The sequence below is a fragment of the Rhipicephalus microplus genome, chromosome 3 (assembly GCF_043290135.1).
Source record: "Rhipicephalus microplus isolate Deutch F79 chromosome 3, USDA_Rmic, whole genome shotgun sequence".
NCBI lineage: Eukaryota > Metazoa > Arthropoda > Arachnida > Ixodida > Ixodidae > Rhipicephalus > Rhipicephalus microplus.
This window is the reverse complement of record NC_134702.1, coordinates 247,768,318-247,780,594: the sequence shown is the minus strand read 5'-3', so window position 1 is coordinate 247,780,594 and position 12,277 is coordinate 247,768,318. Positions and strand designations below refer to the sequence as shown.

Sequence of the window (12,277 nt, the reverse complement as noted above, 5' to 3'; positions counted from 1 at the left end):
AAAGAAAAGCATGTTGTGGAAGTAAAAAAGAGTGAGTTATTTGACAAAGCACTTGAAAAAATCTGAGGTCTAACTTGAGCTCCACACCACACCCACAATAGCTATAGTCTTAGGTATTTAGCTATGAAGGTGCCTAATTCGCTGATAATACGTCAAGTCGCTGAGATTGGTTATTCCTTTTGTTATTGAGATATACGTTTTTCTCTTAAGACAAAAGCGTGTTATACCAGAGCCTACCATGACTACACTCATGTATTACTGTCGTGGATATAACGTGGCAAACTATTGACTGTAAATACAGAGAAAAACTAGAAGAAGTATATCCATCACCAGGCGTCGAACCTCTGTAGCCTACGTCTAGCTCCGCATTGACGCGAAACCGCCTAACAACACAGGCACACATTGTCAAGCTTTCTAAAACAAGATATTTATATACACAATATAAATTGTATATATGATTTCTAATATAAATTATATACACGGCCCTCAGAGCTCATAAACTGCAGCATGATTTCACCATTGCTAGTGAGACGACGAGACTGACACGTGTATCGTTGCTTCTGAGTATGGTTGCGCGTGCGCGCGCACTTAGCTGTTTGTACTTTCGAATACCCCGTGCTTGTGTGCACAAAAACGCATAAGAAAAAAACGAGAACATGCACTGAAGGCCAACAGCTGGTTTATAAAGGGGGCGATAAAATAAGGGAGGGTGACAAAGGAAAGGAGGCTTGTGTGCATCGGTGTGACGAGAAAATTAGAATTTGGTGCTCCCACACATTGTCTGAGATATCGAAATATTTGTCAGGCTGAGCGAATGAGCAATGACACATTCGGCACCATTGCACTTCATCGTGTACGTTACAAATATTTCTCGCGCCACAGTGTCCATTATATGCTAAACACTTGCTTTGTTCAACAATGAAGACCAGCCACAATCAAGCGCGACGGATAGCTATAACGATATCATGCTTGTTTTGACGTTGTTGGCATGTTCTCATGAGCGACTCCCTACTTGGATCTGTGTGATCTCTCACACGTCGTCATAATTTCACAAACGATCTCTTTTCTTTTTGTAGCGCATATATGGCGGAGCGTGGTTCTTCCTCCAGGATTTGATGTCAGCAGAAGTTCCCTAGAGCACTTTGGCACAAATATTTTTTTATTATGAGCACAAAACGCCACCCCCACACCTGCTCTGCTAGCGGTTTTCTTGATCCTATGCGATGCTGCATCAACCTAAGGAATGACAACTGACTTTGAACTGTTGAGCTGAAGCTGTTGCTTTCTTTCGGAGCCTTTGATCTCTCGAACCAAGACTTCAGTCAAGGTAAAGTTGAAGGGATTCTGGAATCCACCGTCGCTTAGGCGCTTAAGCCAGTCATTCATGCTGCGGTAGCTTATTTGCAGGCCGCTGCAGGAGAGCGTTCCTGATTGCTCAGAATACAACAGGAAGTTCAACTGTTTTTGGATATGCTCAAGGAAAGGGCAAGAGGCACTCTTTGGACCGTAGAGCATAAGCTCACCAATTGTGTTCACTTTTACTTTCACTTTGTTTCCGTAAAGACTCTATGTCGGGGCATTGAATAGGGGGCAGGAAACCAGGAGATTGCATGACACTGGACGCACCAGGATGAGAAATGAGCTCTCATAGCTTTAATGAAATATTCTGCGTTGGTGATGACAATGATGACATAGGGATGACCATTACAGTGTACAGTGGTGTGGGGGAAAATAAAGGTGAGAGAGTGTAGGTTAGGGGCGGGCAACGTTTAAGAAATGGCTTGTACGAGGTTATATACGAGCTGGTAGGGATTGATAATGCGTCTGATTCAGTGAACCGTGGTGAATTTTGTGGTACAGAAATAGTGTGACAATGCCACGGTAATGAGGAGGATGGGCTGGCCTGTTTCCGCCTTTAGTGAGGAACACGTTTAAAATGATATGTTCCATGATTTTGCATGGTATACGGAATATGGATCAGCCGCTACTTTATTGGTGAAGCTCTCTTACCAGATTTGTGAACCGAAATGATTTTGCCCACATGCCATTCGTTTAGTAGGGTGCTGTGGACAAAGGTTACGTCAACAACAAGATTAGGAGTGCCGAAGAAATATTTCCAGTAATTGTAACAGTTTAGAGGGGATGTTATCAACAACTGTATAAGTAGAAATATTTATTCGGAGCCTTTGATCTCTCGAACCAAGACTTCAGTCAAGGTAAAGTTGAAGGGATTCTGGAATCCACCGTCGCTTAGGCGCTTAAGCCAGTCATTCATGCTGCGGTAGCTTATTTGCAGGCCGCTGCAGGAGAGCGTTCCTGATTGCTCAGAATACAACAGGAAGTTCAACTGTTTTTGGATATGCTCAAGGAAAGGGCAAGAGGCACTCTTTGGACCGTAGAGCATAAGCTCACCAATTGTGTTCACTTTTACTTTCACTTTGTTTCCGTAAAGACTCTATGTCGGGGCATTGAATAGGGGGCAGGAAACCAGGAGATTGCATGACACTGGACGCACCAGGATGAGAAATGAGCTCTCATAGCTTTAATGAAATATTCTGCGTTGGTGATGACAATGATGACATAGGGATGACCATTACAGTGTACAGTGGTGTGGGGGAAAATAAAGGTGAGAGAGTGTAGGTTAGGGGCGGGCAACGTTTAAGAAATGGCTTGTACGAGGTTATATACGAGCTGGTAGGGATTGATAATGCGTCTGATTCAGTGAACCGTGGTGAATTTTGTGGTACAGAAATAGTGTGACAATGCCACGGTAATGAGGAGGATGGGCTGGCCTGTTTCCGCCTTTAGTGAGGAACACGTTTAAAATGATATGTTCCATGATTTTGCATGGTATACGGAATATGGATCAGCCGCTACTTTATTGGTGAAGCTCTCTTACCAGATTTGTGAACCGAAATGATTTTGCCCACATGCCATTCGTTTAGTAGGGTGCTGTGGACAAAGGTTACGTCAACAACAAGAATAGGAGTGCCGAAAAAATATTTCCAGTAATTTTAACAGTTTAGAGGGGATGTTATCAACAACTGTGTAAGTAGAAATATTTATTTTATCAATCAGTGACGCGACGCTCTCGGCCAATGTGTTTATATCCGGCTTTTTGATACGGTAGGCATAGAACAGTATGGTAGAGGAGTGGCTGTTTCACTTTATAAAACGGACGAAAATTTGGCATTGAATGTATCAGCATGGCCAGGATCTGAAAAAATATCACTGTGGTCATGGTAAATACAAATAGGGTGGTCAGAATGACAGTTCAAGGTCGGCTCTAATTTACGAGGGTTGTCAGTTTTCATGCTCGGATGGTCGAAGCCATGGTGCATCGTGGTCGAAGTTAAAAGAGAATGGTGATGTTCTCCATCTGCCGTGAGATATACGCGTTCAGCTTGATGGCGTCCGTCCCATCAGACTGCATATGATTTGCACATCGCTGAGCGAAAAAGTCGTTGTTTTTTTCTCGAGTGTTTTTTGTTTTGTATTTTTGTAAACCAAGGTTTATTGCAGCTTGAAGGAATGGTGACGACAGGATTATGCTTATTGGCCAACTCACTCATGCTGCCCTGAAGTAATGACGAGTTTTCTCACATACGATTTTCAAATACTGCTGCGGCGGCTGCATTTCCGATGGAGGCGGAAATGTGGTAGGCCCATGTGCTCAGATTTGGGTGCACGTTAAAGAACCCCAGGTGGTCTAAATTTCCGGAGCCCTCCACTACGGCGTCTCTCATAATCATATAGTGGTTTTGGGACGTTAAACCCCACATATCAATCAAATACTAACCCATAGGGCTGAAAACATTCATGCAGTTCATTGTTAATAGCAGAGTAGTTACATTTATCAAGGAAGCAGGAAATTTATTTTGAAGATTAATTGCACAAGGGTGCTTTCAGCGAAAAGTTAACATAGATTACCTTCATCATCAACATCAACATCATCATCATCCTGACTACGTCCACTGCAGGACAAAGACCCCTCCCATGTCCGCCGGCTAGCTCAGTCGTGTTCTTGCTGCTGCAATTTTATACCCGCGAATTTCTTAATCTCATCTGCCCACTTAACCTTGGTCCCTTTAACCCACTTGCCTTCTCTAGGAATTCAGTTATATACCCTTAATAACCAGCGCTTATCTTGTCTACGGGCTACATGCCTAGTCCTTGTCCATTTCCTCTTTTTGATTTCAACTATATTATTCTTAACCCCCGTTTGTTACTTAATCCACAATACTCTGTTCTTGTCTCTTAAGGTTACACCTACTGTCACGCAGTTTATTTAAGTACAGACCTACTGGAAGGCCGAGGAACGCCAGAAGAGCGAGGAACGCCAACAGGCTGAAAATACAAAAACAAACGCAAGCTCGGGTCGCGCGCGTGCACCAACGCTGTGGCTTGCCGTTTCATGCTGCTTCGTCGTCGTTCGCATAGTTCCCTACATTGGCCCCCGGTGAATAGCGTAGCCAACCTGGCGACTTGAGGCGTAGTCACTATTCAAGGTGGACGATTGGGCGAGTTGGTGATTCATGATCAACGTATGTAACTGCGCGGTAGTAAACACGGACGACAAGAAGATACAGGGACAAGCGCAGACTATCAACTGAAGGTTTATTCTTCACAAACCACATATATATGACTGAAACAGAAACAGAAAACACGAAAATCTACAAAAAATGATGACTTAGCACTTAACAATCGACAAAACGTGACCGTTTGACAAAAGCAGATTCAAGGACCATGTGCGCCACTTGCCAGATACCGTAGCTCTTTATCTAAAAGAGCTAACGACGGTTTGCTGACGCAGTGTTCTGGTTCCCGTGCCATTTTTTCCGCTTCGACAATCATACGGGTATGATCGTCTTTGTGCCTGAACATTACGACCGTGCTTTCGAACTGCGCAAGGCAGCCACACCTACTGACGTGCTGAGCTAAAAAACCCTCATTGCCAGTGCGCACATTGCGTGCGTGCTCGCGCAGGCGCTCATTTAGGCATCTCCCAGTCTGCCCGATGTAACACGCACCACAAGATAGTGGAATTCTATAAACTACATTCATGTCACATCTGACAAACTGGGTTTTATGCCTGACAGTGCAAGCTTGTTTGGGCCTATTGTTTACACATGTCATTTTGGCTAGCTGAGAGAGCTTGTAAGGTGCCGAAAAAACGACCTTTACGCCCATGCGCTGTCCGAGCTTTTTTATCTTGTGAGATAGCTGGTGCTTGTAAGGGATTACCGCGACTTTGTCACGTTTGCTTTTGTCTCTGTCATTAGTGCTCTCTCTGCTTCTGGGCTTTTTCTTCTTTTTTATTGTTTCTGCCACAGAAATGAGAAGCGAATCCGGGTAGCCAGCTTCTTTCAGACGCTCAACTTGATTTTGGAAGCTTGTTTCCATCATATGGAAACATGATCTGTCCAGGGCATTAGTGAAGCAGGAGTTCACTATGCCTCTCTTAACCAATTTGCTATGCGCTGATTTAAAAGGCAAAAGCGGTTTCATAGCTCGAGGCTCATACATCCAGCATGCGTGATTCACGCTGAACAAAAGTCTCATGTCTAGGAAGCGAATCAAGTTGTTCACTGGGAGTTCATGGGTCAGTACGAGTGGACTCAAGCAGTCACTAAAAACTTCAATGACATCAGATGACAACCCCATTACTCTAGCAGATTCACACTTAAAAACCACCAGGTAGTCGTCGACGAACCTGAAAATCCTCACAACTTCCTGGCAACACAGCCGCTCTTTCAAGTTCCTGTCGAACTTCGCAAGCAACAAATCACTCAGAATCGGTGCAATCGAAGATCCTATTGACACGCCATTATTTTGATAAACACCACCATTCCATTCTACATAGGTAGAGGTCAGATAGGTAGCTAGCAGGTCAAGAAAACTGCTAACACTGACACCAGCTGCATTCTGGAACGTTACGTGGCCCATTAGATCAACACATTCTTCTATGCATGAATACAAAGCGTCACGAGGGAGAGAATAATATAAATCTTTGATATCTATGGAAAAAGCTTTTAAAGTGTAGTTAGAATACTCTTTGAAGAATTCAGTGACCACCCTTGAATTCCTGACTAGAAAGGGATCATTAATCTCTAAAAGTTTCAACTTTTTCTGCAAAAACATCCCTAAGGCGTTTTGCCAAGAACCCTTCTCTGTAACGATGACACGAAATGGCACGTCGACTTTGTGTGTCTTTGCCGAAAAAAACATCTCTGCCGCAATAGCAAGAAAGATAGAAAAAAGTGAGAAGTTGGCCCTAGAGATGTTTTTTTCGGCAAAGACACACAAAGTCGACGTGCCATTTCGTGTCATCGTTACAGAGAAGGGTTCTTGGCAAAACGCCTTAGGGATGTTTTTGCAGAAAAAGTTGAAACTTTTAGAGATTAATGATCCCTTTCTAGTCAGGAATTCAAGGGTGGTCACTGAATTCTTCAAAGAGTATTCTAACTACACTTTAAGTGCTTTTTCCATAGATATCAAAGATTTATATTATTCTCTCCCTCGTGACGCTTTGTATTCATGCATAGAAGAATGTGTTGATCTAATGGGCCACGTAACGTTCCAGAATGCAGCTGGTGTCAGTGTTAGCAGTTTTCTTGACCTGCTAGCTACCTATCTGACCTCTACCTATGTAGAATGGAACGGTGGTGTTTATCAAAATAATGGCGTGTCAATAGGATCTTCGATTGCACCGATTCTGAGTGATTTGTTGCTTGCGAAGTTCGACAGGAACTTGAAAGAGCGGCTGTGTTGCCAGGAAGTTGTGAGGATTTTCAGGTTCGTCGACGACTACCTGGTGGTTTTTAAGTGTGAATCTGCTAGAGTAATGGGGTTGTCATCTGATGTCATTGAAGTTTTTAGTGACTGCTTGAGTCCACTCGTACTGACCCATGAACTCCCAGTGAACAACTCGATTCGCTTCCTAGACATGAGACTTTTGTTCAGCGTGAATCACGCATGCTGGATGTATGAGCCTCGAGCTATGAAACCGCTTTTGCCTTTTAAATCAGCGCATAGCAAATTGGTTAAGAGAGGCATAGTGAACTCCTGCTTCACTAATGCCCTGGACAGATCATGTTTCCATATGATGGAAACAAGCTTCCAAAATCAAGTTGAGCGTCTGAAAGAAGCTGGCTACCCGGATTCGCTTCTCATTTCTGTGGCAGAAACAATAAAAAAGAAGAAAAAGCCCAGAAGCAGAGAGAGCACTAATGACAGAGACAAAAGCAAACGTGACAAAGTCGCGGTAATCCCTTACAAGCACCAGCTATCTCACAAGATAAAAAAGCTCGGACAGCGCATGGGCGTAAAGGTCGTTTTTTCGGCACCTTACAAGCTCTCTCAGCTAGCCAAAATGACATGTGTAAACAATAGGCCCAAACAAGCTTGCACTGTCAGGCATAAAACCCAGTTTGTCAGATGTGACATGAATGTAGTTTATAGAATTCCACTATCTTGTGGTGCGTGTTACATCGGGCAGACTGGGAGATGCCTAAATGAGCGCCTGCGCGAGCACGCACGCAATGTGCGCACTGGCAATGAGGGTTTTTTAGCTCAGCACGTCAGTAGGTGTGGCTGCCTTGCGCAGTTCGAAAGCACGGTCGTAATGTTCAGGCACAAAGACGATCATACCCGTATGATTGTCGAAGCGGAAAAAATGGCACGGGAACCAGAACACTGCGTCAGCAAACCGTCGTTAGCTCTTTTAGATAAAGAGCTACGGTATCTGGCAAGTGGCGCACATGGTCCTTGAATCTGCTTTTGTCAAACGGTCACGTTTTGTCGATTGTTAAGTGCTAAGTCATCATTTTTTGTAGATTTTCGTGTTTTCTGTTTCTGTTTCAGTCATATATATGTGGTTTGTGAAGAATAAACCTTCAGTTGATAGTCTGCGCTTGTCCCTGTATCTTCTTGTCGTCCGTGTTTACTACCGCGCAGTTACATACGTAGTCACTATAGCGGGGTCGTAATACGGCTTCGGGCGACTCACATGCACGATTTCTCGGCCACGACGGCGTAAGTCATGAGACTGTGTCAAAGGCTCAATCTCATAATTGACTGGTGACGTACGGGCGAGAATGCGGTAGGGCCCGTGGTATCGTGCCAGTAATTTCGACGAAAGGCCAGGAGTGCTCGGTGGAATCCAGAGCCAAACGAGAGCACCAGTCGCGAAAGTAGAGAGATGTCGGTCGGTGTCATGCCGTAGCTTCTGGTGGCCTTGGTCCTCGGTTGTCAGTGAACGGGCCAATCGTCTGCAATCTTCTGCGTACCGGGCAACATCAGAAATTGCAGTGTACTCAGAGGAGTCGGGCGTGTATGGGAGGATAGTGTCCAGCGTGCACGATGGCTCGCGTCCGTACAACAGAAAGAAAGGGGAGAACCGTGTTGTCGCGTGCGTAGCGGTGTTATACGCATACGTGACGAATGGAAGGACAGTGTCCCAATCGGTCTGGTCTGAAGCTGTGTACATCGTCAACATATCACCGAGAGTGCGATTAAATCGTTCTGTGAGGCCATTCGTCTGCGGGTGATATGCTGTCGTCATGCGATGAATCATGTTGCACTGAGCGAGCAACGCTTGAATGGCGTCAGACAAGAAAACACGCCCCCGGTCGCTCAAAAGTTCGCGGGGAGCACCATGGCGAAGAACAAAGTTGCGCAGGATGAAAAACGCAACTTCCCTCGCGGTTGCTGCGGGTAGTGCTGCCGTCTCCGCGTAACGCGTGAGGTGGTCCACGCCGACAATTATCCACCTATTTCCAGAAGACGACGTGGGAAGTGGTCTGTATAAGTCGATAGCGACGCGGTCAAACGGACGCGCTGGACAAGGCAGAGGCTGAAGTGTACCGGCAGGGCGTTGAGGTGGGACTTCACGTCGCTGGCATGCAGTACAAGCACGTACGTACTTGCGGACAAATGTGTACATGCCGCGCCAGTAGTACCGCTGACGTAGACGGTTGTGCGTTTTGAGAGCGCCAGCGTGAGCGCTTTGCGGGTCGTTGTGGAAAGCACTACAGATTTCCGAGCGCATGTGGTTTGGTATCACTAACAGCCACTTCCGACCTTCAGACGTGTAATTCCGCCGATAGAGTAGGTCGTCTCGAATAGCGAAATGTGTGGCTTGACGGCGGATAGTTCTTGAAACCAAATTAGCTAATGGATCAGTCAGAAAGGCGAGGAGTTGGGAAATCCACACATCTTTGCGTTGTTCCGATGCCATGTCTGTGAAGTCGATTGGTGTTATGACAGCTGAAAAAGGTGACGAGGGGGTTGGGTCAACCGGTAGCGGCGAGCGGGATAGTGCATCAGCGTCGGAGTGCTTGCGGCCGGATCGGTATACAACACGAATGTCGTATTCCTGTAGGCGAAGCGCCCAACGACCAAGGCGCCCCGACGGGTCTTTGAGCGATGATAGCCAGCATAGAGCGTGGTGGTCCGTGACGACTTCGAAAGGGCGGCCATAAAGGTATGGGCGGAACTTCGTCAAAGCCCAAACAATTGCGAGGCACTCTTTTTCCGTAACGGAATAATTACACTCGGCTTTCTTGAGGGTTAGACTCGCGTAAGCGACAACGTATTCTTGGTACTCTGGTTTTCGTTGAGCCAATACAGCACCAAGACCTACACCACTGGCGTCGGTGTGGACCTCCGTAGGCGCATCAGGGTCAAAATGACGTAGTATTGGAGGCGATAGCAATAACCGCTGAAGGGCGGTGAAGGATTCGTCGCACTCTTTTGACCAAGCAGAAATGCCTTTGGAAGTTGTCAACAGGTTGGTAAGAGGCGCGATGATGGACGAGAAGTTGCGCACAAATCGACGAAAGTATGAGCACAGACCGATAAAACTTCAAAGCGTCTTGATGGAACTGGGCTTCGGATAGTCGGCCACGCCGCGGAGTTTCGCCGGATCCGGGAGAACACCCTCTTTGCAGACGACGTGACCCAGTATAGTGAGCTGACGTGCGGCAAAATGGCACTTCATGATGTTAAGTTGAAGGCCAGCAGAGGTGACACACGTCAGAATAGCACGAAGACGAACAAGGTGAGTTGAAAAGTCGCGAGAAAAAACGACGATGCCGTCTAGGTAGCAAAGGCACGTGTTCCACTTGTAGCCGCGAAGGATGGTGTCCATCATCCGTTCGAAGGTAGCTGGGGCGTTGCAGAGTCCAAACGGCATGACGTTAAACTCATACAGCCCATCAGGTGTTACAAATGCAGTCTTCGATCGGTCAGGATCAGCCATTGGAACTTGCCAATATCCTGAGCGTAAATCTAAAGAGGAGAAATATTTTGCCCCTTGCAAGCAATCGAGAGCGTCGTCGATGCGTGGCAACGGGTACACATCCTTCCGAGTTATCTTATTGAGCCGGCGGTAGTCGACACAGAATCGGATAGACCCATCCTTTTTGCGCACAAGTACAACAGGGGACGACCAAGGGCTCTGCGATGGCTGGATGACACCACGCTTGAGCATATCGTCGACTTGTTCGTTGATAATACGGCGCTCTTCCGCTGAAACTCGATATGGTCGTTGGCGTAAGGGAGCATGAGTGCCGGTGTCAATGTGGTGCGTGATGTTCGCCGTGCGACCCAAAGATGGTTGAGCGCAATCGAAGGCAGAACGGAACTCTCGAAGAAGGGACAAGAGTTCCCTTCTTTGTGTCGGCGATAGCTCAGCGGCAACAGAGGGCTGGAATGAGTCTGGCGCGGGCAGTGTGGCCACAGGTGGCGTCATATCATTGAGCTGGAGGTGAGGTGCGTGTTCGGCGAACTCTAGAGGGCGCAAGAGGTCAACGTCTTGTATGTTACCCAAACATTCTCCGCGAAGTAAGGTAACTGGCGACGATAGCGAGTTCGCGACGAGCATGGTGGTAGCACCGCATTCCATGGTGAGTACGGCAAAGGGCAGGTGTAGGCTACGGCGGCGGGTAAATACGTCAGACGGGGTGAACAAAACAGTTCCGGCAGGAGCGGCCGTACAGGTCAGGGCTACAAGGGTGGATGTTCTCGGTGCTATTTCCGTGTCTGCAACAACGACAAGTTTGTAAGGTTCAGGAAGAGAATCCACCAAACAAGAGGTTGGCAGCGGTGTAAGGGCAACTTCTGCACGTGAGCAATCTATGATGGCCCGATGACGCGAAAGAAAACACCATCCAAGAATGACTTCGTGGGAGCATGATGCCAACACAAAAAATTCAATGGCATAAAGTTCACCTTGGATAATGACACGTGCAGTGCACACAGCTGTAGGTTCTATGCACTGCGAGTTGGCCGTGTGGAGCATCAGGCCCGAAAGAGGCGTCGTCACCTTTTTCAACTTGCGGCATAAGGTCTCACAGATTATGGAAACGGCGGCCCCTGTGTCGATTAGCGTTTGTGCGGCGGTCCCCTCAACATTGACGTCAATAACGTTTTGCGGCGAAAAAGATGGAGGCCTTAAGCAGTTCGAATTGTATGCAGCTGGCAGCTGTTGCCTCCGGAGCTGCAGCGATCAGTTTCCCTCTTCCGTAGCAGGTCGGCGACGCATAGGTGACAGGGAGCGTCGTCGAGGCGATGGTGACCGATGGTTTACGTAGGGTCAAGGACCGTCAGTGGTGTACCTTGATGGCGTCCTAGACGACGACGCCATTGGCCTGCCCACAGTGTCGACTGGAGGGGGATCTCGGCGACAGTGGCGGGCGACGTGTCCAGCGATACCACAGGCGAAACAGATGGGCCTATTATCCGGCGTCATCCACGCGTCTGAGCGACGGTAAAATGGAGCTGAAGATCTCGCGTAGGGATACGGCGCAGCAATTGGGGTTGTAGGCACGACATAGGGTGGCGTGGCAGGTTGAGCATATGGCATACGCTGTTGCGTAGGACGAGCAGCGACGGCGGCGTACGTGAGAGGCGTAGTGACTGGTGGTTGCTGATGCACCGGCGGAAGGGCTTCAGCGACTTGGGTCCGAATGACGTGTTGGAGGTCCGGTGCCAAAGCTTGCGTGGGCTCATGTGTCAGTGGCAGCAGTGACAGCTGGCGCGCTACCTCTTCGCGGACGAAGTCCTTGATTGTCGAAAGCAGCGGCTGCTGGTCGGTAGGATGGGCAGCTAGGTGCAAGCTTGCGAGCGTGTCTGGCGTCGTGAGGGCTTGACGAGCGATCGCGCGCTGCCTACGCAATTCATCGAAGCTTTGACAGAGGGAAACGAGGACAGCAATATTGGGGGGATTTCTCGCGAGCAACATCTGAAAGGCACCGTCGTCAATGCCTTTCAATAT

General features: G+C 47.5%; 1 protein-coding gene across 3 annotated transcripts in view; it reads right to left on the bottom strand.

Moving 5' to 3' along the window:
* The window catches only part of LOC119161150 (rifampicin phosphotransferase), a 586,004-nt gene that overhangs the window by 411,025 nt on the left and 162,702 nt on the right, over nt 1-12,277 (bottom strand). The window lies entirely within an intron of this gene.